This window comes from Taudactylus pleione, unplaced genomic scaffold (assembly GCF_031769625.1).
Source record: "Taudactylus pleione unplaced genomic scaffold, aTauple2 ptg001990l, whole genome shotgun sequence".
NCBI classification, from domain to species: domain Eukaryota; kingdom Metazoa; phylum Chordata; class Amphibia; order Anura; family Myobatrachidae; genus Taudactylus; species Taudactylus pleione.
Window position 1 is genome coordinate 2460730 of NW_028286386.1, and position 27547 is coordinate 2488276.

Sequence of the window (27547 nt, forward strand, 5' to 3'; positions counted from 1 at the left end):
AAAGGACAGCTCTCGGAGAGAGAGCTGTTCTTTGCGATATTCTTGGTACATACCGCAGTAATTAAATGCAGTATGTACGTGAAATTGGGAGGGATGTACCACATCGGCGATGTCACTGATGATACATCTCCCCCAATATGAGCAAACTTGCGCCTCTCCCTCGCGAATAATGGAGCCTGTTCCTATGTATACGTCCAAATGCACATTGTGCATTGGTCACAATGCAGAAAACACCACTCTCATTCAGGAGAAAGGGACTTTCCAATGAGTATGTATAGTTACCAAGTCCTGTTACCGATAGAGGAATGTTCCTATTTTCATAATAACCGTATGCAGCACTCGGAATCCTCAGATGACAAGGTGCACAAATCCAGTGCAGGATCAAGGAAAAGAGTCCCAAAATGTCTGCACCTCCAATTCCAAGAACATCGACTGCACGTGCCAAAGAAGTGAGGGAGGAGTATATGGCCTATTTCAATGGACCAGGTGCGGTGCCATGGCAGGAGAACTGTCTGAGATAACTGACTAAAGTGGACATTTGGGATTAATCTAAAATGTTTTGTTTAAAAAAAAAAGGTTTTGGTATATGAACTGTGTCTCTACTTACCCAAATCTCCTCAGATGCTCCGCTCACTTCTGCCGCCTCCTCTTCTCCCTCTCACTCGGCCATCAAGTTTACAGACAGACTGGCATTGTGGCTCCTGATCACTGATGAAGGTCATCAGGTTGTAGTACCACAGCGTTGGTTGATAGAGGTCGTCTATGCCTGTTCCGGATTGTTTGGAATCGTCCACTTTCTTATACTCCTTGATGTAAACCGTCCTTAAATTTTGGATTTTCTGATGGACTGTTTTGAGGTTAGCATCCAAAACAATTTTTTTGGTGTATACCAACAACTCCTCCAACGCTGCCAATTTTTGGGACTTATTGTGATATTGTCTACAGCTTATCCACCATAGACATTCTTTGGACTGCATGATCTCCAGGAATCCAGTGACACATTTGCGCTCGCTATCCATAGACATTCCTAGGAAGGAGAAAAATATGGACATATACAGTTTTAGCAATAATTGCGAATAGTTTTGTGATTTTTAATGTTGATTATTTTAAAATTTTTAGGTACATTTTTAAGTGTTCATGTTATGGTGTTTTAATATGTTTTTTTTTACAGGATTGTAATGTTTGTTACGGTATTTTAATATATTTTTTAACAGGATTTTAATATGTTTGTTTTTGTACTTTAATGACTTTTAACAGGATTTTAATATGTTTGTTATGGTGTTGTAATATATTTGTTATAGGAGGACAGTGGGTGGCTCACATTGGTTGGTGGCTCACATTGGGGGACAGGGTGCATACTGCATGACCCAGCCACTGCGCGCCTCATATAAGCGGGCAGTGGCTGAGTCATGCATTTATAGGAGGACAGTGGGTGGCTCACATTGGTGAGTTGGTTGGTGGCTCACATTGGGGGACAGGGTGTATAATGCATGACCGAGACACCGCACGCCTGATATAAGCAGGCGGTGGCTGGGTCATGCATTTATAGGGGGACAGTGGGTGTCTCACATTGGGGGACAGGGTGTATAATGCATGACCCAGCCACCACATGCCTCAGATAAGCAGGCGGTGGCAGAGTCATGCATTTATAGGGGGACAGAGGATGGGTGACATTGGTGGGCAGTGGGTAGGTGGATGGCTCACATTGGTGGACAGGGTGTATATTGCATGACCCAGCCACCGCCCACCTCATATAAGCGGGCGGTGGCTGGGTCATGGATTTATAGAGGGACAGTGGGTGGCTCACATTGGTGGGCAGTGGTGGTGCATCAATGCAGCAGCAATATACTTACCAAACAAATAATGCCCTGATTCAGAGCCGGTCGCTATTTGCGCTCGCTCGTCCAGAAAATAGGAGTGGCTATTCAAATGAACCGTTCGCTGTTTGCGGTCTGTTCACACCTCTAGGTCTGAACGAGCGAACAAAACTTGCGGTAGTTTTTTGGGAAACTACGCCCCCTGGCCGCTCGCATCCGACGTCATGTCCGCTATTTATTAGATTAATCGAGTACATCGAACAGGGTATGAACTGCTCGCTATTCTTGTGGTTGGTTTTTGCTACCACAATTTTGCGAGCAGTTCTGGCTAAAAAAAACCCAGTGACGTGGTCAATGATGCTGCTGTTTTAAATATGCACACCAATAAAACGCCCGTTTTGTCCTTTAAGCACGCCTGCGTTCTGATTTCCACTCCCCGTTTTCAAGCACCTTCCCCTGTTACCACTCACATACGCCTCATCCTGTCACTCAAATTAGCAGGCATTCGCTATTTTGCGAGCACATGAATTTCGGCCACACTGACTGGTTCGCGCATGCGTATAACGATCCGTACGCATGCGCAGTTTGGCAAACATCGCTCGGAGCGAACGAGCTGCTGCTTACGAGTGGCTCTGAATGAGGGCCAATGTCCAGACTTGGGTGTGCAGGCTCTCAAATCGCGTCCTTCCTTCTTCAAACCATGATGCTGCACAAGATGGCGATTGGGCATGTACAGGGTCCTGTCAGTCAAATTATGCGATGTACGATGGATCGTGCCATGCATTGTGAGTAAAGAGTACGCACGATCGGCACCACATAATGTCCCAGATTGGCAAACCTGCCCTACAGCACGGCAGATCTGAAGATGCGATGTACGACCAGCAGGTACGGCACATCAGCATCGTGAGTGGAAACACAATTTGGGCATATTTTACATGATTCGTTGTCACGATTCATCGGAATCAGGCATATTGTGTAAAAAATTGCCAAGTGTGTAGGCACCTTTACAGTATAGACATTAACCACTGTCCCCAAAAAATTTTTAAAAAGATAAAAGTAACCTTTTTTTTCATTTAAGTATAAATGAAAAAAAATTAAAAAGTTGACAAGAATAAAAAAAGTTGATTTTGGAGTAATTTGAGGCTACACCTGTAACTCCCACATGCAATGTTTAAAACACCTGTCCCATCCACACAGCACCCCCATATACCTGTCCCACATCTTTTAACCCATTATTCTGCACTTTGCTTAATTGACCATAATAATGACATGTTTAACAATTGCGACTGTTCCCATCTCCAAGTTTTGACCCGTAAGCCTAGTATGTGATGTGCAGGCCCTAAGTCTTTCAACTTGAATTTCTCCTCCAATAGATGTTTAATACTGACTATTGCTTCTACTGACCTGCTAGCAACAGTTCATCAACATACACGACTATTTGGAACAATTTATTCTCTATTGTCTTGTGACATAGACAGTGATCAAACTCTGAACGTACATTGTATATATGTTATAGTGCAGCATCTAGCTTAATGTAACAACAATGATCACTTTGCTCTAGACCTAAAGCTGGCCACACATCTAAAGATTATCTGTCCAACCAGCCAACTAGTTGATTGGTTGGAATGAAAATCTGGTAACGTATGAGAGTAACTGATGATCAGCAATTTGCTCCTAAATGCCAGAAAACAGATGTAAATGGTCGACAGATAAGTTTGTTAAATGTTTGATCTAAACAATTTGTTCAAACAACAATTTTTGTCCATTTTCCGGCGTTTGGGAGCAAATTGCTGATTGTCATTTGCTTTCATACCGTACCAGATTTTCATCCAACCAATCAACTAGTTGGCTGGTTGGACAAATAACTTTAGATGTGTGGCCAGCGTTACAATATACTTACCTACTTTTGAAGAAGCATTTCAGGGAGATTGTGAAAGAAACACCCATAAGGATGCGTTAAAGTTAACGTGTACTGCTACATCTGAGGGTTGTGTCATAAAATTAGTATTCATCCAATTTTAAATGAGCCCCAAAGCAGTTCGTAAGATCTACTTGTTGAAGGAAACACACTAATACTTTTTTCAGAAAATGCTTATAGCCTTTGGGATTATTGTGCCCAATGCAGGGAAATTATGCTAATGATGCCATTTGAATGGTTTTAGCGTTTTTGTTTTTTTTATATGCTTCATAATTGGGGGTAAGGTGCAACCAGGGAGATTGCTACTATTTCAGGGAGTCTCCCTGAAACCTGAAATACTCCATATAAATGTCTTCAATTAACTATCCATTTAAGAAAGCTGAGTGGTACAGCAACAAATCAGCGCAGTCAAACCCAGATCTCTGTGTATATTGTTCGACGGATGATGCAGTCTTGACTGTTTTACATCATGCACAAATCGAACTTGGAACAAAAGAATACCTATGTAAGAATCTTATGTGTTGATTTTAGTTCCACTTTTAACACTGTTACCAGTTCTCTGGTTGCTAAAACTGTTTAAACACATGTGAAACAGTTTACTTGTAATTGGGTGTTACATTTTTTATCAGACAGGCAGAGTTTGGTTTCAGAGGTGAAACATTAAGCCTAAATGTATTAATATTTGCCCGCTCAGCCGCACGATACATGTTTGTAGGGGTTCCAATTGTCGGATGGAGAGCTCGTTATGTTTAGAGGTTTACGGCAGTAAACCTAACAAGCACAATACGCTAACAACCGACTACCTTGCCATAAAATATACTGCTGGCAAGTGCAGGGCAGTCTGTCATTTATTAAGACTGTCTGAATACTGAACCTAGCAGTGGCAATCTGTGAGCAGGGCAGCTCTGAAGGGATATTAATGTAACACACTATAAAGGTTACAATTCCCTACAACAAATTGTAACATTGTATCTGATTATTGAGAACTGCTGGTGCAAATTATATGTATACTGTTCATAAAGCAATTGGACACAATGATGAGTGCTAACATAATTTATTAAAACAACACACCTAAAAATAAAGAGTGTTTGATAAGCTTTATTAAAATCAAGCTGATTAAAACAAAAATTATATTATTTGATTAAACAGAATTATTGTGCTTATATAGGATAATAATCAAAACAGCATAATTCTTGAAGCAGTACATAACCTTAACAGATATAGATTGAGATCAGCAACCCCTGTATCCACATGGAAATATTTAAAGGCTTTGCATAAGAATATACAGTATCTGTGTACAAAATTGAGCAATAACTGCGGAATATATATTAAAGACAATACACAGTTTATTACCTTATTTTTCCTTTTTTGGATTATTGGAATACATGATATGGGCTAATTGAATTTAAAATAGGAATAAACACATAACGGGATGTTCCGATTTTTATACACACATTTCCATTTTTCTGCACTCTATTACTACTATTTTCATATTTCGCTATTAATGACTACAGATTATTTTAATATTAATAAATAAAAGTTACATTTTAGTTAATTTGTGCGCCAATTATAGGCTTCTTTTTTCTCTCCTTTGATCAAATTATAACTTTTGGCCTATGGCAGCACCCTCTATCATATGAAGAACAAATATATGACAATTCTTGAAGATTTAGGGGTATCTTTCTAATAACATTAACATATTATTTCTATGCGATAGGACCTTCTTTCTCTATTTGATATGGTTTCAGAGGTGGTGGTGTTGAATGTAGGGTTTCCGTAGGGGTGTGTCCTCAGCCCACTACTGTATTCACTATTCACCGTAACCATGATTGTGAGTCAATATCACAATTGGTTAAGATCGTAAAGTTTGTGGACAATACCGCTATTGTTGGTTAGATAAGCAATGAAGACGAGAATGCATATAGAAACAAGGCTATTAGATTGTTTGAGTGGTGATTGTCTACTCTTAAACATGTCTAAAACTAAAAAGATGGTCATTGACTTTAGAAAAATAATTAGTGTCCCAAAGTTACCTGTCCTCTTAGATGGGAAGACTATTGAGCAGGTAGAATCTTTTACATTAAGCTTTCACGAGCAGGGCCCTCTTCCCTCATGTGCTTATCCTTACTTATACTTTCTTCTACTCCCTACTCCCCACAGTGGCACCTAACACTTGAGTGCTGACTCCCTGATACTTATTTTGAGTGTTATAATCGCTAATGCAACAATGTATATAAACCATGTCCTTGCATCGTAATCGTTCAATCGCTCATTAATCGTGCATAAATCAAGCAGTATAATGTCGGAAACAACCAACGATGCGTGCTCCCGCTGGTCGTTTCCGACATCAATCTTTGCCTGAACATAACGGTCAATCTGCCTTATAACGAGTCATCGGCCATGTTCGGGGATGAGGGAGGGTGCCTGCACTGAACGACATATCGTTCAGTGTAGGCACTACAGGGGATGAGGAACAACTGTACAATTACAATGTTGTAATCATACTGTCGTTACCCAATTGGCAAGTGGATACGCAGCTTAAGTCACTGGTGTCTTGTTCACTCATTTGTTTATGTACTTTGTAAGGCGCTACAGAACACTTGTGGCACCATATAAAGGATAATAATAATAATTAGAGATTATTATTTCACTTTGTCATGGTCCTTGAATTCTGCTTTTTTGGTAAAAAAAAAGTTCATCAATGCTTTTTTTTTTTTTTTAAAGAAGATTAAGATCAGTTTGTGTGAGCAAAAGGACCTTGCTAAATTTGTATATTAGTATTGTGGAGAGTGTCCTGACCTATGGGATCATCATATGGTTTGGTATCTCTACTGGTTCTGAATATAAGGCCCTAGATCTGTTGGTTAGGAAGGCTGGTAGAGTTATACCCCTTTTCTACCAAAATTTCGGGTCTGACTCGGAGTTGGAACAGAGTTCCTATCCAGATCAGACCCGGAATTTAGCTGGCGTCAACTCGAGATATTCCCGAGTCGGCGCCGCTCACACCGGAGTCGGGTCTGCAGAGACCCGGCTTTCCCGGCATGAAAGTGGATGCTTGGAGATGACGTCATCTCAAAGCGCCACTGAAGCCGGACCAATCGGCAGGCTTGCAGCGCACTCCAGGTCATCGTGACCCGAAGTGCGCTGTTCTCACAGCAGGGATTCACGGGCTATGCCCGTGTCAAACCCTGCTATTTACCAGGGTTGGATTGCCGGCTCACTCGACCCGGCGATCCAACCCTCTCCCCTTTTACACCAGGGACCTGCCTGGATTAACCCTGCAATAACCCGGGTTTTAGCTCTGGTGTAAAAGGGGTATAATTGGTGTTGCATTGCTACACACTCAGGAAATCTATGATAAAAGAGTCCTAAAGAGATCAAAGGCTAATATTGGAAGACCTGAGTCATCCTAATTATGAGATGTTTGAGAGATTACCATCAGACAAATGCTTTAGAGCTGTGCACTTGCACACAAAGCGTCTGTATAATAGTTTCTTTCCTACAGCTGTGCGCATGATAAATTGTAAAAATGTTTTAACCTGAATTTTATAGAGATGTAATACTGCTTGTTTTATTAAGTGGTGTGCTTTACTTATTTCATTGACATTCCTTGGTGCTTGTTAATGACAATGAAGGTATTCCATTCAAGACAGGGTTTATAATGGGAAATGGTTCCAAAAGGACCCACTTGTTCTTGACTGTCTTGCTGTGACTCGGCCTATTAACAGTCCCATGTATCATTGCAATGATGCTATAACTTTATGTATTGCTCATTTCCATTACTCCAGTTGTTACTTGACTTTGCTTCTTATTTTGGGGTTCACAGAAAGCGATATTTATAAACTCCTCAAAATGTCTCCTCAAAGGGGGTTTTCCTTTATTGTTTCTCACAGAACTCATGCTCTGTGATTGGGTATTCAGACATACTTCCAGCTGTCAGTATACTCAGCATTACAAGCTTCTGCTGTGATTCTTGTTCCAGCTTCACATTAGACGGTGCGGTTTCATGGAACACTACACATCTCTAGATTTGATAAGCTTTTTGTTTGTAATGCCCTATAGGTCTGTATCCTTTACATTCTTGTCAGTATCCAAGCATGATCATACACTCCAATGACTTGGGATCCAGCATACATCATATCTTCTCGGGTATATGTGCATACCCTCTTCACCCAAAGACTCAGTGCATGGATATTCAGGTATACTGCGGTAGACACTGCTTCTACCCAAAAATACTTTTCTAGGCCTTTGTCACTCAGCATAGTCCGTGCTTTCTCCAAAATTGTGCAATAGTTAGCTGGTGCTCAATACCATATTTCTTTAAGAAAACGGCTACATTTTTATTTCATACTCACCACCATTGTCAGATCTCAAGATTTTCAGCTTCTGACTTGTTTGAGTGTCCACCAAACTCTTGTAGTCTGATATTTTGTTTACTACTTCAACTATTGACTTTGAAGTAAACGTGTGTCATTTATTGTGAAATCAACGATGAATGTCAGGAAATATCGATATTCATTCACTGAATTTCCCTCCATCGAACCACATACCTTTGAGAAGGGACAGCAGGTTTGCTTACCTATTATACAACTTTGACATGCCAGTCTTTTTTTCAAGGCTATTCCCGTCACCATCCCATCAAGGAGTTTCAGGGCATAATCATACCCCAGGTGGCCTAACCACCTGTGCCACAACTCCATAGATTGGCTATCACATAAAACTTCTCCATGTCTAGGACATAAAGTTGCTAGCACTGGGTTGCTGTGGTTATCACAGTCCCTCTTTTATTCTGCATAACACACTTGCCCTCTGTGAACTTGACCTTACGGTTGGTCCCTAAATCTGGCAAAAATGACACATCCTGAATGTCTGCGACTATGGTTTCACTTTTATTTCTCAGGTGCACTGTGATTGTGCAGACTTTTGTGGCTGTAAGGACTTCAATCCCTCTGACTGTTATAGGGTCACATGTGCTCAGTGATGTAAACCATTCTTGATTGCAACTGAAATGCCTAGTGGACTAAAGGGTATATTTATTAACAAGCGGGTTGGTAAAGCCGCCATCAGCGGTTTTGGCCAATAGATTTAAAATAGCAATAAAAATAAATGCTAAGCAAGATTAATTTAGCATTTATTTCTATTGCCAATTTATATCTAATGGTCAAAACTGTCAATGATCGGCAGCTTGGCAACCCGCTGGCTAGTTCATATACTCCTACACTGGCAACAAATCACTGCATGCTGAGGCCCAAAATGATTGACATATTTAATAACCTTCTAATTTGACCTGCTCTTGTATGGGCTGACTTAGAGAAGTACCCCAACAAGACAAATACGTACTTAATACCTTTTTATAAATGAAATAATTGTAATTGAGATAAAAATTTCTGATAGAGCTATTTCCTTCAATGGCATTCCTAGCACAGTCATCCAGGAAGACTTACATCTGTTCTGCAGAGGTTAAATCCTAAATGTTGCCTCTGTCTTAATGCCATTATTTAAAAATCTGTTAATCACTGAGCCTGCTCCATCCCCCATAAGCTACATGGTTAGTATGTTTTACTAAGCAAGCTTGATACTTTAAAATAAACTGAGGCAGTAACTATATATGCCATTAGAAGTGAAGATGAACAGATGTTGCATGGCAGTCAAACATGTTTACATTCCACAGTTGCCAGGAAGTGAAACCATTTCTATGACCCATGACCATACAGTCAAATCTAATTAACCCAACTTCCTAACTACTACTTGGTTGTGTTTCCCCTTCCAATTCTTCCCTACGGCTGTGTAAGATTTCTCTTACTATCACACTTAACTGTCCAACATACACAGATTAATGCTTCACACCTGACCAAACTACAAGACAGCAGTCACATTTCCCCAGAGGGACCGCATCAATCCACAGCAGTGCTGGTGATCATTTCTGGTGTTATACTGAGATAGTACATATAACAACTGCTTCCTGCAGGTGTTGTTGAATAGACTATCTTTAGTAGCTGTATTAATTTTGTAACTGGGCACAGAGTTGAATCCATAGGTGCATACACAAGGTATGATTAAAATGGACGATATGAACGATATCGATCATATCGTGCATTTTACGGTGCCCAACGACCTGCGATGTGCGGGCACGTATGAATGATATCGATATCATCCATCGACCGTGCATGCAGGCCAACCTGGTCGATATCAACCAGGTTACTATAGGGACCTGCGATCATTGATTGCGGGTCGTTCTAGTAGTTGGTGGTGTGCTGGATGATCGATATCAATCATCCAGCACACCTGGGACATCATACAACGATATCGTTATCAATCGTCCCGTGTGTTTGCAGAATGTGTCTTGTGTGTTTTTCACATTGTGCATGGAAGTATCAGTGATGCAGCGACTTATGCATTCAGTTGCATGTACATTTCTGACTGAAAAGATGTAATGGCTGTAACAGGGCTTTGTCATGTAGGCAGAGTTCAGTGAGGGCTTGTCATGTCTGCTGAATTGAACATACACATAAATATGCCTGGTGCCAGGTGTATCTTGTGCATCTGCTATAAGGTAAGTACAAGCATGCACTGATGATGACTAATAGAAAGACAAGTGTCCACATAGGGGGCGGCACGCCAGAAGATGCACACAACTCTGCATCAGGCCCAGGTTATTTAGCTTGAAGATGCTTCATTCCATTAAATTCCTACATTTAACCCCTTTGCTGCTAAGAATGAGTGGGTCCTAATGCAGGAGTTCAAAAGGGGATGTAGACGGCATCCCGGCATGCCGACGTCCTGAATACTGGTGCCAAAATCCCGACAGGTCGGGATCCCGGCACCATTATGCCAACAGCCGACATCCCAAAGGTAAGTATCGGGGTGTTAGGGGGAGGGTTAGGGTTTGGCACCGGGTAGGGAGTGTTAAGATCAGGGTGCGGGGAGGGGGAGGTTAGGTTAAGGCAATAGGGAGGGAGGGAAGGATAGGTTTAGGCACCGGGGAGGGGGTGTTAGGTTTAGGGTGGGGAAGGTTAGGGTTATGCAGCGGAGAGGGAGGGACTGTCAGGATGCCTCTGTCGGTATTTTGACCAGCAGCATCCCGACAGCGCGGGATTTTATACCCAATCCGTTCAATAGGGTTGGTTATAGTTGCAGTCACTCAGACTAGGCAGGACTTGATGAGGTCATTGAGGCCCACTCCTTCCAAGAAAAACAAACATCATTCTTTAAAAAAAGGAAAATTGGGGAGTGTATTCAATTTACTCTATCTACCCCTTCCTGCCGCCCAGAGACTCAGGGGTACCCTCATTTGATCACCAGATACACCTCTGTACTGTAAAAACCATTGTGAGAACCTGGGGTGGGAGTGTATTTCTCCTATCCCGGCTTCAATAAACTCTATCAAATTATATGACTGGCAATACCCTGGTGAGCCATTCCGACTCCCGGCCCCCCGGAAAAGCAGGCAAGCCTCCCGGCAACTGCTGACACCCCTCTCACCAAAATGAGTCTTTTTGGCCTGCTACCTGCTTCACAATTTTGGTAATCTTGGCATTGTGTAGCAGGGGCAGGACCAAAATGAAGCAATTGTGTGGCCACGCCCCCTCTCCATCCACAAATACCAACTACGCCCCATTGATTTGCCGACCTGGCTGCCCCCTTATTTATTGGTAAGTACTAAAATCCTATTTTTTCTGAAGGTACTCAACTGTTGGTACTTCATATGTCCCTTTTTTTTGTATAATTTAATTCTTTTAACTAGTTTCAGGAAGAGTAAAAAAAAACATTAAATCATTTCAGAAATTAATTTGATAAGCATCTGAAGACTTGTCCTGATTATGGAAGCTACTATATATCTTGAAACAACTTGTCGCTTTAGGGGAGTACTCGCACTTTTTCATAGAAAAAAAGCTCAGACAATGGAGGGATGATCACCACCATCAATGAAAGAGGTATTCTTGCAATCACACCAAATCATGAAGAATAAAAATGCCAATGAGCAATGTTTTAAAAAATCTGTACTAAATAAATACTATAGGCAAAAATATATATATCAGGCGCAACTCACACCTAGTAAATACTATTAGAAAACACACTAAAAGTGCATTACACAAGACTAATTAAATATATAGCAGCTCCTAAAGCAAATGTAAGACTTGAAGATGGACAGCTTATTTGTCTAAATAATTCCATGTGCTAAATGCATAACCATCTGAAACAATCCAACAGAGCGCTAATCATTTAAATCACATTCGCCAATATGTGAACATAAGTTTATCACAATAAAATAAATCACACACGTTTAAAAAATCACAGGTATCTCTTTGACTAATTGTGTATATATATATATATATATATATATATATATATAATTAAGGATGAGCGGGTTCGGATCTGAAAACGAGGCAAAACGTCATCATCCCGCTGTCGGATTGTCGCAGGTTTTGGATTCTATAAAAGGTCCTGCGATCGCCGCCATTTTTCATCCCGGCTGTGGAGTGTGCACAGGGAGGGAGCTGGGATTTGTGTCTTGGTTGCTGCTGACGCTGGCCATAGGGGCTGGCTGGCTACTGTTGTCCAGTGCTGTGCTGCTGTTTGTCAAGGCCTGCTGTGGAGTGTGCACAGGGAGGGAGCTGGGATTTGTTGGTTGCTGCTGATGCTGACCATAGGGGCTGGCTGGCTACTGCTGCCCCCCCAAAAAACACACCTGTCACTATCATCGGCATAGCTGTTGCTGTCGCTGTCAAAAAAAAACGCCTGTCACTCATCGGTGTAGCGGTCACGGCCATCGGCATAGCTGTCGCTGTCACTGTCATCGGCGTAGCTGTACCTAAAAAAAAAGCCTGTCACTGTCATCGGTGTAGCGGTCACTGTCCTTGTCATCGGCATAGCTGTCACTGTCATAAAAAAAGCCTGTCACTGTCATCGGTGTAACTGTCACTATCATCAGCGTAGCTGTCGCTGCCATAAAAAAAACACCTCTCACTGCCATCGGTGTAACTGTCACAAAAAAACACCTGTCGCTGACACCGATGTAGCTGTCACAAAAAAAAAAACACCTGTCACTGTCATTGTCATTGGTGTAGCTGTAGCTGCTGTCTGTCATGGAGGGCTGCTGCCCCGAAAAAAATTATTTTTACAGGGGTGATTAACTCCATTAAAATAATGGAGGACAAAAAATTGGAGGATAAAATAGGGAAAGATCAAGAACCACTTACTCCTAGTGCTAAAGCTGCTGCCACTAGTCATGACATGCCATCAACGTCGTTTGCCAAGGCAGATGCCCAATGTCATAGTAGAGGGCATGTAAAATCCAAAAAGCCAAAGTTCTGTAAAATTACCTTAAAAACTAAATTTAAATCGTCTGAGGAGAAACGTAAACTTGCCAATATGCCATTGACGACACGGAACGGTAAGGACCGGCTAAGGTCCTTCCCTATGTTCATGACTAGTGGTTCAGTTTCACATGACTATGAAAGCCCTCCTCGTCCCAGAAAAATGAAGAGTTAAGCTGGCAAAAGCACAGCAAAGAACTGTGCAGTCTTCTAAGAAGATATCACAAATCCCCAAGGAGAGTCCAAGTGTGGCGGCAGTTGCGATGCCTGACCTTCCCAACACTGGACGTGAAGAGTTGGCTCCTTCCACCATATGCACGCCCTCTGCAAGTGCTGGAAAGAGCACCCACAGTCCAGTTGCTGATATTCAAATTGAAGATTTCACTGTTGAAGTACAACAGGATGAGGATATTAGTATAGCTAGCGCTGAGGAGGAAGTGGACGAGGAAAATTCTGATGGTGATGTGGTTAGGGGGAGACAGTTGTTGTCCGTGGGATGAAAAAGCCCATCACAGTCATGCCTGGGCAGAAGACCAAACATTCCACCTCTTTGGTCTGGCAATATTTCTATCCAAATCCGGACAACAACTGTCTTGCCATATGTACCATATGTAAAGGTGAAATAAGTAGGGGTAGGGACGTTAACCACCTAGGAACATCCTCCCTTATATGTCACCTGAAGCGCATTCATAAAAAGTTACTGTCAAGTTCAGAAACTGTGGCTAAGACCGTAAGCAATCCAGGGACACCTAAATCCCTTTGTCCTGTTGTATCCAAGCGCCTGCAAACCACACCGTCAACTCCCTCCTCGTCAATTTCCTCCTCAGTCAGGATCAGACGTAGTCCTGTAGGCCATGTCACTGGCATGACAGACTCTCCTATCCGGGATTCCTCCAGAGGATCCTGCATTGCCTCACCTACTGCTGCTGCTGTTGCTGCTGGGAGTCGATCATCCCAGAGAGGAAGTAGGAACACCACTACTTCTTTTACTAAGCAATTGACCCTCCAACAGTCCTTAGCGAGTATGATGAAGTCATCCTGAAGCAGTCATCCTGAAGCAAAGTGGATAACTGAGGCCTTGACAGCTATGTTGGTGTTAGACGTGCATCCTGTATACGCCATTAGTGCAGTGGGATTTAGGCAATTGATGGAGGTAGTGTGTCCCCGGTACCAAATCCCATCTAGATTCCACTTCTCTAGGCAGGCAATACCGAGAATGTACAGAGACATCAGAAAAAGTGTCCTCAGTGTCCTGAAAAATGCGGTTGTACCCAATGTCCACTTAACCACGGACATGTGGACAAGTGGAACAGGACAGACTAAGGACTATATGACTGTGACAGCCCACTGGGTAGATGTATCGCATTACGCAGCAACAACAGCAGCATCACCAGTAGCAGCATCTCAGAAACGCCAGCTCGTTCCAAGGCAGGCTATGCTGTGTATCACCAGTTCCAGTAAGAGGCACACCGCCGACAACCTCTTAGAGAAACTGAGGGAAATCATCGCCCAATGGCTTACACCACTTAGACTTGTGATATCTGACAATGCCACCAATATTGTGCAGGCATTACATCTGGGCAAATTCCAGCATGTCCCATGTTTTGCTCACACAATAAATTTGGTGGTGCAGAATTTTCTGAAAAGCGAAAGGAGACGCTTTGGGTGGCCCGAAAAATTTCTGGCCACTTTCGCCATTCAGTGACTGCGTGCCAAAGACTGGAGCACCAGCAAATACTCTTGAACCTGCCCCACCATCACCTGAAGCAAGAGGTTGTGAAGCAGTGGAACTCAACCCTCTATATGGTTCAGAGGATGGAGGAGCCGCAAAAGGCCATTCAAGCCTATACATCCACCTATGACATAGGCAAAGGAAGGTATGCACCTGACTCAAACGAGTGGAGAATGATTTCTGTGTTGTGTAAGGTTCTCCAGCCCAGTCACTCTGAATCAGTGCCCTCCCTCTCTTTTTTTAGAGCAGCCTCCTGGCCGCTCGCATAGCTGTGGGTGACCACCCACAGCTATAGCGAGCTGCCAAAAAGATGGTCGCGATGGTCATGACTATCGCGACCATCGGGCTTGCGACGAAACCCTTGTGGTAGGGTCTCGTTGCCGCAAACCCTGGAGTGCTTTCGACTCTATCAGAGCCAAAAGCACTCCCACTGACATCACTTGTGATGTCAGTGGGGCCAGCCCCAGACGGTAGGCGTTCCCATGGGAACGTTTCCATCTGGCCAGCCATGCCCCCGGCACGCCCACCAAAGGGGGCGTGCTGTCACTCATCGACAGCATGCCCCCTTTGTAGCGAGACCCATAGCAACGGCTTGCCCATCGCTATCCGGGTCTCACACATGCGCATGGCGGAGCCACCTCCGTCATGTGCATGCGCACTGGCCTAACATCGACACGCTTGCGAGCGCTCAGTGCTCACGAGCGGGTCTGAATTAGGCCCTCAGTTCAGACACTGCCAGCTTGAGTCAGGTCATTCCCATCATCAGGCTTTTGCAGAAGCTGCTGGAGAAAGTGAAGGAGGAGCTAAGACGGAGCAATTCCGCTCGGTACGTGGGACTGGATGAAGCCATTTATTCGCGTTGCCAGGATTCGAGGGTGGTCAATCTGATGAAATCAGACCACTACACTTTGGCCACCATGCTCGATCCTAGGTTTAAAGCTTACATGGTGTCTCTCTTTCCGGCGGACTTAAGCCTGCAGAGGTGCAAAGACCTGCTGGTGAAAACACTGTCAGCTGAAGCGGAACGTGACACGTCAACAGCTCCTTCTTCATTTTCTTCCGCAACTGGTGCTGCCAGGCAACAACTTAGTTATCCTAAGCAACCCGCTGGTGGTGATGCAGGGCAGACAGGACCAAGTTTGGACATCTGGTCCAGACTGAAGGACCTGCCAACAATTTCTGACATGTCTACTGTCACTGCATATGACACTGTCACCATTGACAGAATGGTGGAGGATTACATCGGTGACAGCATCCAAGTAGGCATGTCAGACAGTCCGTACCTGTACTGACAGGAAAAAGAGGCAATTTGGAGGCCCCTGTGCAATCTGGCTCTATTTTACCTAAGTTGATCCCCTCCAGTGTGTACTCCGAAAGAGTTTTTAGTGCAGTTGGGAACCTTGTCAGTGAAAGGCATAGGAGGTTGCTTCCACAAAATATGGAGAAGATGATGTTCATCAAAATGAATTAACAATTCTTCCAGGAAGACCAGCCACCAGAAAGTACAGAGGGACCTGTGGTGGTGGATTCCAACGGGTACGAATTAATACTCTGTGAGGATGAGGACAAAACTGAAGAGGGTGAGGAATCAGTGGATGAGGAGGATGAGGACGACATCTTGCCTCTGTAGAGCCAGTTTGGGCAGGGACAGATTAATTGCCAGCTTGTTTTGCGGGGGCCCAAATGAACCAATCATTTCAGCCACAGTCATGTGGCAGACCCTGGTGCTGAAGTTATTGGTTTGTTAAAGTGTTTATTCAACATAAGGGTGGGTTGGAGGGCCCAAGGACAATTCCATCTTGCATCGCTTTTTTTTTCATTGCAGTATGTACTCTTTGGGGCCTAGTTTTTCAAACTGCCATCCTGTCTTCCACTGCAGTGCCACTCCTAGATGAGCATAGTCATCCAACTACCTCGGTGCAACCTTTTTGCCTAAAAACAATATTGTGAGGTGTTCAGAATAGACTGGAAATGAGTGGAAATTAATGTTATTGAGGTTAATAATAACGTAGAAACAAAAAAAAACAAATTCTGTGATTTTAGATGTTTTTATGCTTTTTTCCAAAAAAATACAGATCCAAAACACAAAACCCAGAACCCAAAACACGGAAGGGCTGTTTTGGCAAAACCAATCCAGATCCAAAGCACTAAGAAAGATCCAGATCCAAAACATGAAAAGTGGCCCATGCACACCCCTAATATATATATATATATATATATATATATATATATATATATATATATATAGTAAAACAAAGGGAAATTGTATAGCTATAATGTAACATAAAGTGGGAGTTATGGTAAAACTTACCTTTGTTAACTCTCTTTCTTCGAAGTCCATAGGGTCCACAGGGAGACCTTGGGGATGTAGGTGGTGGTTGAGGACCGAGCACCACAGTTAAAGCTTTCAGCTCAGAGGATGCACTGGTCCAACCCCCTGAACCCCACCTCCGAGGCACCTCAGTTCGTGACATGCCAGAAGAGTAGAGAGAAGGATAACTGGTACACACACTCAATAGAAGAAGATGGGAATCCGGTGACCATAAACATAGCCCATGTGAAGCCAGGTGCATCAGGGCGGGTGCCCTGAGGACCCTATGGACTTCGAAGAAAGTTAACAAAGGAAAGTTTTACCATAACTCATTTTCTTCTTCAGGGTCCATAGGGTTCCACAGCGATACCTTGAGGATGTCCCAAAGCAGTCATTTAAGGGAGGGGATGCTCTTGTGCCGAGAGGAAAGGTATCAAAGGCATAAAAACTTTGAAATATATGGACTGAGGACCTCATGGCCGCCTTACAAAGCTGTTCAGCCGAGGCGCCATGGTGAGCTGCCCACAAAGGACCCACAGAGCGAGTACAGTGAGCAGTAACAGATACAGGAAGGCCTGCCTGCATGAGCTAGTCATGCAAAGCCGTCTAGCCAATGTCCATTTGTTGGCTGGTCATTCCTTCTTGTGAAATCCATAGAGCACAAATAAGGAGTTTGAAGGGAACTGGTACGGTCCACGTATATCCTGAGGACACGGACAACCAGAAGTCTTAAAGTATGCATCTTGGAGCACATAGGAAATATCAGGAATGTCAAAACAGATTTATTAAAGATGAAGAAGATCCCATCAGTAGCTCGACACTTCCATCTCAAACATAATGGGGAACCCAGGAGCTTGAAAGCTTTTGGTCTTGATAGAATCCACATGGGTATCCGAGGAGGAGGAGACCTAACCAACACCCTATTGAAGAAAGAAACTGAATGGATCTTTAAGTAGGGGACCATGGTTCCACATGGCCTCAACGAATACAACAGTTATAGTCCATTCTTGACCCATTAGTTTCATGATATAGATCAAAGGTTATGATCTATTCCCTATCAGTTTTAATTTTTTATACCCATTTTTAGGCTAATATCCTATTTCTCTACATAACCATACTCAATTATAATTTTTCTTATATAAGAATGAAACTAAAAGAAAATATCTTTCTCCTTCCAATTATATCTTATGTAACTTCCAGAGTATAGTAACTAGGTATTTGATACAATCATTCCATACAGTTCTCACGTCATTATTTCATTTATTTCATATTAGTTTATCCTGTTTCAATTACTTTTTTATGGACAGGATTATTTATAACCACAATATATTACTTTGCCAGTGATATGACCCAAAATTATATTTTATATAGACTTCACATACAATATATCACGCTACACCCTATCTATTAATTCAATTATATTTTCTTTCTTCTTATTTGCACTTATAGCACATATATCTTAATTTATGGTTACCACTGATTCAGGATTTATTCGAATCACAGTCACTTTATTTCAATATCCATATAGATATTTTTCTTTTTCTTTTTATTCCTTCATGCACTTACTTGCACCTTATTACTATTGTTATATTTATCTTACAGTTTTCACACTATTATATTATGCATCGATATTATTAATTTTAGTCACTAATGTTTTATCCAATTTCTTTAACTTTATATATTGATCTCAATATTATTACATTTTAATACCATCTATTTTCATTTTTAAAGAATCAAATCTAATAAATTTTTAGTATTGTTGTAATTTTTTATTTAAATGTATACCCATATTAATATTCAGTAATACAACCTCTGAGACCAATGGATGACTAATTTCAGATCTAATGGATATCTTTTGAGACACAGGATTAACTTCTGATTGGGTATATGGAATTAGATTGAATTCTTATTACATAGCATAATACATTATAGCATTCCAGTGAATCTAATTGCTATGGCATATTCTTTTATACTTTTAGTTTTTCAATCTCAGATTTCATCTAACCTAGAAGGGTTATTTGTCCTGAGTTTAACACTCTATTAAAACTCGTATTGCTTTTTACAAAATGTATACCTGTTATAACAGGCACTCACTCAGGTCCTTAACTAACATTATGTGTCTTTCTTCCCATTCTGTCATCTCCATTTTCCCTCCCTCCTCCCCTTTTTCCTTTCCCTAATTATCTAGCATCTATATGTTTTACACTGATATCGTGCACTAATGGCATGTGTACATACTCCGTGTAGCACAATATGCAATCAGCTGCAAGATATCATTCACATCCTTTGCTTACACGCAGGGCTAGCAGTTCATGACAAGCTGCTAACACAGCTGCATGAGCCTCTGTTTTGACCCCGCCCCTGCTATCTGCTACCTGCAGTCTGCTCATAACTGAGCTCATTGCTGACTGGCTGATACAAATGCCAATCGTTCTTTACAGCTTCCTCACTGGCTTACTAATCCTAGATAACCAGTGGAAGCTTTCAACTCATTTGTAGCTGACTCTTCCGTGATCAAGCCACGCTGGCGAAATGTGTGTCGGTCCCCAGGGTGCCCTGCATGTGTACGATGTAGGACACCCCTACACCCAGGTCATATTTGGATTTAACGATTTACTAATTTTGGAGCTATTTCCTTTATGTAACATCTACGGTTCTGACATCTCAGACGCAGCCCCTGTTTACTAAATATTGTTACATTATAACAGCAAGTTTATTGTTTCAATTGCAAGTTAATTAGCACATTTATCAGGATTTATGTTGCTTCATAAGTGTTGCATAAAGAGTGCTGCATTATATATATTGCTGACAAGCTACAAATCTTACCTTTCTCTATAGATAAGGAATTTTTACTCTTTGATTGCCTCAAATTAAGCTAGGTATATTATTTTGACACCATTGTACAACTATTATTTGTGAACCCCTCCCCCCACTACTTTTCCTTTTATAAGGTGATTGTTACCTATTATCCAGTACCTATAAAGTTCTTTGTTACCATATATCAACTGGGTTTAGAATAATGTTATGTGATCACATACCTATACAAATAAGGGTAGATTTGTTTCTATATACTCCTATCTCTCCCCGCTTACAGCCCAGTAATTTCCCTTTTCTCTTGTCCAATGCTATATTAGCAAGACAATAAAGGGGTAGAAACGAATGCCTGTTGAAGGGGTTTGATATTGTCTACATTTTCCTGGGGTTACTGTGAAGCACGGGTCTCTCACTTCCCAGCCTCTGCTTATTGCAAGATGGGAAGCAGCAGAACTCGTTGATGGAACAGGCTTCTTACACCCTGTACTTTCATTTTTCTATACTATATGGTATAAATGCCGCCATAATTATCCTATTTTGAGGATCTATAAGGCAAATATTGATCAATGGTATACTTTGACTTTACATTCTCATCACCTCCCCCTGCAGCCCAGTAATTTCCCCCTTCCTTGTCCTATTTTAGTATGACAATGAGGGGATTGAAATGAATGCCTGCTATAGGGTCGTGACCTTACTTTAATTTCGAGGGGTTACTGTGACACATGGGTCTCTCACTTCCCATTCTCTGCCTAAGCATAATGGCAAGCAGTAGAACTCTGTGATAGATCAGGATTTCTGACATCCCTCATTTTCTTCTGTCTGCACTATATGGTATATCTCTATAGTGATTGGTCCATTGACAGGACTGGATTTTGTTTTCATTCATCTAGAGATTTTCTTATTATATGTTTAGCTTGCTATACTGATATTTCTATATCTCTCCATTGTATGAACTTTTGATGATATACCTTTAATACCTGGGTGTATTTTATACCTTGTTTTTGATACACCAATACTGTATAGTATTGTGTATATTTTTTGTGAATTTGTGTTGTATTGTCTTTCGTATATTTCGCTGCCTTCACAGGGATATTCTTCTCCCTTACACTTCTTACCATTCCCCTATCATTTTCAGTGTTTGTTTGTTATGTTAGTCCTATTTTTAGTCTGAACATAATAAAAGTTAGATTTTATTACATGCCGATTAGCTATAAGAGTGCTCCATCATAGAGTCTTGGATTTGGTCTTTGGACCTGTCTCCCTTCTTTTTTTTGGCACGGACCACATCCAAGGAGGCCTCACCTGCTGATAGGTCTGGTGATTGAAAACCCAGGACTTCAATTTCCTCATTAATTGGAACTAGTAACTACTTTACTTCTGAAGAAATTCTCTAATGAGAAAGAAACGCGTTAGTGTGTCCCTGAAGTTAAGCCTGCATTCCGGACCTGAAATGTGGAGCCCTGTGCAGAGTGTCACTGCATTATCCCAGACCCTGCATTATTACAGCCCCTGGTTTTGATCCCCTGCCATGACTGCTGGTGCTCCGGAGTTGATTTGCTTGTACAGAGCGCCTCAGTTGAGCTCAATTTACCATCACGGCTAAGGTCTGACATGTGCCGCCAGCCATTCTGACAAGCTAGCTGATACACAGCTCACAGTGATCTCGGCTTTCACATCAGCACAGAAGCGAGACCCGGCATGTTATGAAAGCGAAATATTACCAGGTGAGCAGAGTACCTGCCTATATCTCCCAGCCCGAACATCTCTAAGTGGGCAATGGGAGGGCTATTAAGTCCGGTCCCATTTCTTCTAAAACACAGCCTATAGAGGGATACGCCATACTGGTTGATTATTCTAGACTGGTAAACGCTGGGACTGCATGCGGATCAGCAGTGGAACTTTATATTAACAAGCAAGCACAAGTTGTTTGAATTCCCACTAAAGGATTGGTTACCAATTGGTCTAAAATGAACACTGTATATTTACAGAAAGGATACATTTTTCATATGCATATGCTACATTTTTATCTACTTTTTAAATAGATGGATACATAAGACACAGCACAATTGCATGAGATTAGAGCATACAGCTGGAGCTTTTCATTGAGATCCTCATTCAATATATGTGTCTTTGTTTAGAAACTTTTTCATGTTCATACTTCTTATATGATAATAAGTTGCTTCTACACTTTTTATTGTTTATTATTTATGATGTAAATTTTATCATGTGATACTTATTCACGTACCTGGTATAATAAATAATTTTTCTACTTATTTACTTTACGGGATAGACACTGTGGCACTATCCTTTAATATAAATAAATTTTCTATTTGGATTTAAGGGTGTTGGAGGACCCCTAGGGAGCTGCCTGTCACGATTCAACTGCAGAGAGGTGGGCAGCCTTATATATCGTTCTAGTAACTACTTAAGGAGGGAAACCAGGGTGAGTCCGAAGCACAGCCCTGTCCTGATGGAATATCATAAATGGAGAGCAACAGGAGAGCAACCCTAAATCTAACACCCTTCTGGAGGACACCATAGCCAGAAGAAAGAGTCTTCACTGTGAGCCACTTGAGTTCCACAGAATCCAGGGGTTTGAATGGAGGCATGAACCACTACAGTCAAATCCCACCGAGCCACTGGAGGAACAAAGGGAGGTTGTATACAGAGGACACCCTGGAGGAAAGTGTGGATATCCGGAAGTGGAGCAAGTCTATGCTGGAACCAAATGGATAGAGCAGAGACATGCACTTTCAGTGAGGCCAGGCAGAGTCCAAGGTCCAATCCAGCTTGAAGGAAGGCCAGGACTCTGGAAATCCTAACCACTTGGGGGCCGTAGCTTCTGGTACGACACTATTGGAAATATGTATGCCACACTCTGTGGTAGATCCGTGCAGAGGTTGGCTTACATGCTCTGAGCATAGTTTTGACTACAGAACTAGAGAATTCTTTGGACCTCAGGAGGGATGTCTAAAGAGCCAAACTGTCAAAGACAGACGACCTAGGTCCGGGTAAAGGTAAGGACCCTGAGACAACAGATATGGTCATTGAGGCAGCAGGAATGGAGTGTCGATGGAGAGATGATGTCTGGGCCAAGCTGGAGCCACGAGCAGGACAGTGCCTCCATCTTCTTTGAACTTCCGAAGAACTTAAGGAAGAAGGGAGACTGGAGGGAATAGGTATGCAAACTGGAAGGTCCACTTCACTGATAATGCATCTACAAAGGTTACCTTGGCATCTCTTGTTCTGGACCTGTACACTGGCAGTTTGTGATTGTGTTGGGGGGCCATGAGGTCCACCTCTGGGAGGCCCCATCTGCTCAGTAGGAGTTGAAAACCTGTTGGTGAAGAGACCATTCCCTGGGATGCACGTCGTGACAGCTGAGGAAGTCTGCTTCCCAATTGAGAACTCCCTGAATGACCATCACAGAGATGGCCGGGAGGTGACCCTCGGCCCATGTCAGAATACGTGACACTTCTGTCATTGCTGCCCGACTTTGAGTGCCTCCTTGATGGTTGATGTAAGCCACTGTTGTGGCATTGTCAGACTGTACCTGTACAGGTTTTCCGTTAAGTATGTTCTTGGCCAGTATAAGGGTTCTATAGACTACTCATAGTTCCAATATGTTGATTGGCAGGGTTGATTTGATCGATGTCCAGCGACCTTGAAAGTGTGGACTGGTCACTGCGCCCCAGCCCTGGAGACTGGCATACGTTGTTAGGAGTACACAGTCTGGGATACAAAAGGGGCAACCCTTGGTTAGATGAGATGTCTGTAGCCACCAAGAGAGCAACAGACGCACCTCCGGAGAGTACCATTGTCTGAGCTTTGATCCGATGGGGTAACCCGTTCCACCTGGAGAGGATCAGCCTTTGCAAAATCCTGGAATGAAACTGAGCATGCTCCACTGTCAAAAGTGGACACCATGGATCCCAGAACCTGCATTGCTGAGTGGATCGACACCCGGCTACTGTGGAGACATCTGCACACTTGTAGTTGAAGTGTGGCGATCTTGTCTGATGTCAGAAAGATTCTCTGATCCTGAGAATCCAGCAGGGCTCCCAGATGAAACATTCTCTGTGAAGGATTCAGGGAGGACTTTTTTCAGTTGATTAACCATCCGTGCTTGTGAAGGAAAGCAATGGTTAGCCATAGATGGCAGTGAAGAACTTCTGGGGATCCTGCTAAGAGCAGGAGGTCGTCCAGCTATGGTAACAGTCGGACACCCTGACTACGCAGGTGGGCCGCCATGATAGCCATAATTTTGGTAAACACCCATGGAGCTGTGGATAGTCCAAAGGGCAGAGCCTGAAATTGGAAGTGTTGCTGTAGTATAGCAAACCGGAGATATCACTGATGTGAGGTTGCTATAGGTACATGTAGGTACCCGTCCTGAATATCCAGAGATACCATAAAGTCCCCAGGCTCCATAGCTAGGATGATAAAGTGTAGGGTTTCCATCCTGAACCTGGGTACCCTGAGGAATTTGTTAAGGGATTTGAGCTTGAGTATAGGCCGATGAGACCCATTCAGCTTTTGTACCAGAAAGTAGAATAGTAACCGGTACCCCCCACTGAGATAGCGGGACTGGCACAATTACCCCTGCTTGCAGCAAGGACTGTATGGCTTTCTGCATTTGTAAGCCCCTTACATCTGTTCCCTCCACACCTATAGAACCCTTTCGGTTTAGGTTGGAGCCATGTAATGTTGTGACATTTCTTTATTGGTTGATCCGTGGATGATTTTAAGTAGCTAGGTGCCAATAAAGTTTTCAATGATCTGTTTTTACGAAAAATAAATACCGGTTTAGGGGGATAAGGTCACATAAAAGGCGATCTTGTTTCAAGATATTATAATTTTTTTGCACTATATTTTTGACCTGTAAATACTGATTGTTGAATGTAGATATAAAAGTGACCTCCTTATTGAAGTCCCTCTCTTCTTTTCTAATTTTCTTATTTGGAGCTAACTTCATTTAGGGCTTTATCAATGACCACTTTTGGGTAACCCCGTTGATGAAAAGACTTAATCATATTTTCTGCCTGTTTATCAAGAGATTCCACTGTCGAACAGTTTCTTTTAAGATGGAGTAGCTGGCATTTAGGGATGTTTCTTTTCCAGGGAGGGTAGTGTGCACTATTAAAATGCAAATATGCATCTCTACCTACTTCTTTAGAAAAATTGGATGTAACTATCTTATTGTTTTGGACCTCTAGAGTCAAATCCAGAAAGGAAATCCGGTTAGTGTCAAAAACATACGTAAATTGAAGATTAAACAAATTGGTATTCAAAAAGGAAAAAGTGTTGTGCAGATGTGTTATCCCCATTCCAAATGAAGAAAAGGTCATCAATGTATCAGCCATAGAGGACCAGGTGTGCGCCAAAGCCGCCCCCCCCACACGAGGTGGTCCTCGACCTCCCCCATGTAGAGGTTGGCATAGCTTGGCGCAAACCTGGTCCCCATGGCCATACCCATAATTTGTAAATAAAAAGTGTCTAAAAACAGAAAATAATTGTGCTGTAAAATGAAAGCAATAGAATCAAGAAGAAAAGTCCTGTGTCTCACTGTAAGATCACCATCTTTATTGAGTCTTTTGGAAATAGCTTCTATTCCCAAATTATGTGGGATATTGGAGTACAAACTTTGCACATCCATAGTTAGAAAAGCATAAGACTCTCCATTCGATATTCTGTATTAATTGCAAAAAATGGGTGGTATCTTTTATGTGTGATCTTAACATTGAGACACGGGGCTGTAAAAAAAAAAGTCAACATAAAACGATAAATTAGATGAAAGAGAATCAATGCCAGAAATAATAGGTCGTCCTGGGGGTGAAGTGAGGGACTTGTGGATTTTCGGTAAATGATAATAAATAGGTGTAGTGGGATGTGCACAAAACAAAAACCGGAATTCCTCTCTGGAGATGACTCCATCCTCCAAAGCCCCATCCAATAGAGTATGTAATTCTATTAGAAACTTCTTAGTAGGATCGATACACAATTTCTCATAGCACAGTTCATTCTCCAACTGTCTGTTAGCTTCCTTGATGTAATCTATTCTATCCTGCACCACTAGTCCCCCTCCTTTGTCTGCCTCTTTGATGACAATGGAGGTATCTGACATCAAATCCTTTATAGCCTTTCTTTCCCATTTAGATTCATTTTTTTCTCCTTTTTTGGAGTAGACTGGCACATAATCTTAAAATCCTCCAAAGTAGTTTTGTAGAAACTGTCTGTACTAGAACCCTTTGACTTAATGGGATAGAACTCAGATTTTTGTTTAAATCCTCTTCCACCTTTATTAATATTAAAAAGTTGTTGGGTTTCACTTGGCAAACAGCAATTACTTTCTTCCCATAATTCTGTTAGGGTGTTAATAGCTGGATCATCATTGATGTCCAAAACTATAGGGAAGGTATCCTCTTTTCTTCTATTCAAACTCTGTTTAGCAAAAAAATGTTTACGGCAGAGAGTTCTTACAAATCTATTGAGTTCTATAAATAGATCAAACATATTGGGCATGACGGAAGGGGAAAATTTGAAGCCTTTATTAAGAAGAGACATCTCTGCTTCAGTAAGCTTTTTTGATGATCAATTAAAAATACTTATGGTTTTGTTTTTATTACCCTTTTTCTCATTGCTCTCCCTCTCTACCTTTCTTTTTCTCTTTAAATTCACAATTCTTCCTCCTCTTCTTCCTCTAAATTGGAATCCCTCCTTTTTGGGGTCCCCGACTCCCACTCTCGATTGAGTATGTAATCCCTGTATCGTCTCTTGGGTCGTTGGTCTAAAACAAAACCCTGGGGAGTTACTGGGAACAGATGATTGAGGGAATTTTTTAACTTTTGGTTTGGCCCCTAAGTTATTTGTATTTATAATGGACCTATCTCCCTCATTTGAATGGGTGTAACTATTTTTAGGGTATTGGGGTGAATAGTCATCCGAAAAGGGTCTATATTTTCTTCCCATATTCCTTGAGTGATTATCCATCCTTCTGTTCCGATGGGTTGGTTGAGGTCGATCCCAATGTTGGGGACAAAACTCTGTTCCCCTTTGTTGGAATCTAATGTTTGTCTTCCTACTTTTGTTTTGATAATTGTTTTTGTAGGTTCTGACTGAATTAGTTCTATAATCATCCTGATCACTTTTAAATTTTTTACATTTAATTTCTATTAGGGATTGTTCTAATTTATTTACCCTGTCATTTATCATTTGATCTCTTTCCTTAAATTCTTTTGTGTGATTCGCCGGTTCTAATTAAATTTTTAATGCCTCAATTTCTGTCTCTAATGTTTTTACTTTTTTAGTTCTAAAGGAAATAATTAGTTCCATTAAGGAAAAAGAACATTTATCTAAGATCCTCTCCCATTCACTCTGGAACTCATAAGTTTCCTGAAAAATAGATGGTTTAAAAAGTCTAAGACCTCTAGGGATCATCTTTTGGTCTAGATATTTCTGTAAGTTTGTACTATCTAGCCAGTGTTTTAATTCGGACTTTAATAAGTCCTCCAATTTATAAAACCCCTCTTTTAAATCATAATTTATATCACCTCTATTTTCTTCCACTGATGAGTCCCATTTTGTAATATAGGCCTGCCTCCTATTTAATCGTTCTTCAAAATTCGAAAAACAACTCAT

The 27547-nt window shown here is 41.8% G+C and overlaps 1 pseudogene; it reads right to left on the bottom strand.

Annotated features, from left to right (window-relative positions):
- Nucleotides 1-617: 617 nt before the first annotated feature.
- On the bottom strand, nt 618-27547 carry LOC148435814 (uncharacterized; annotated as a pseudogene).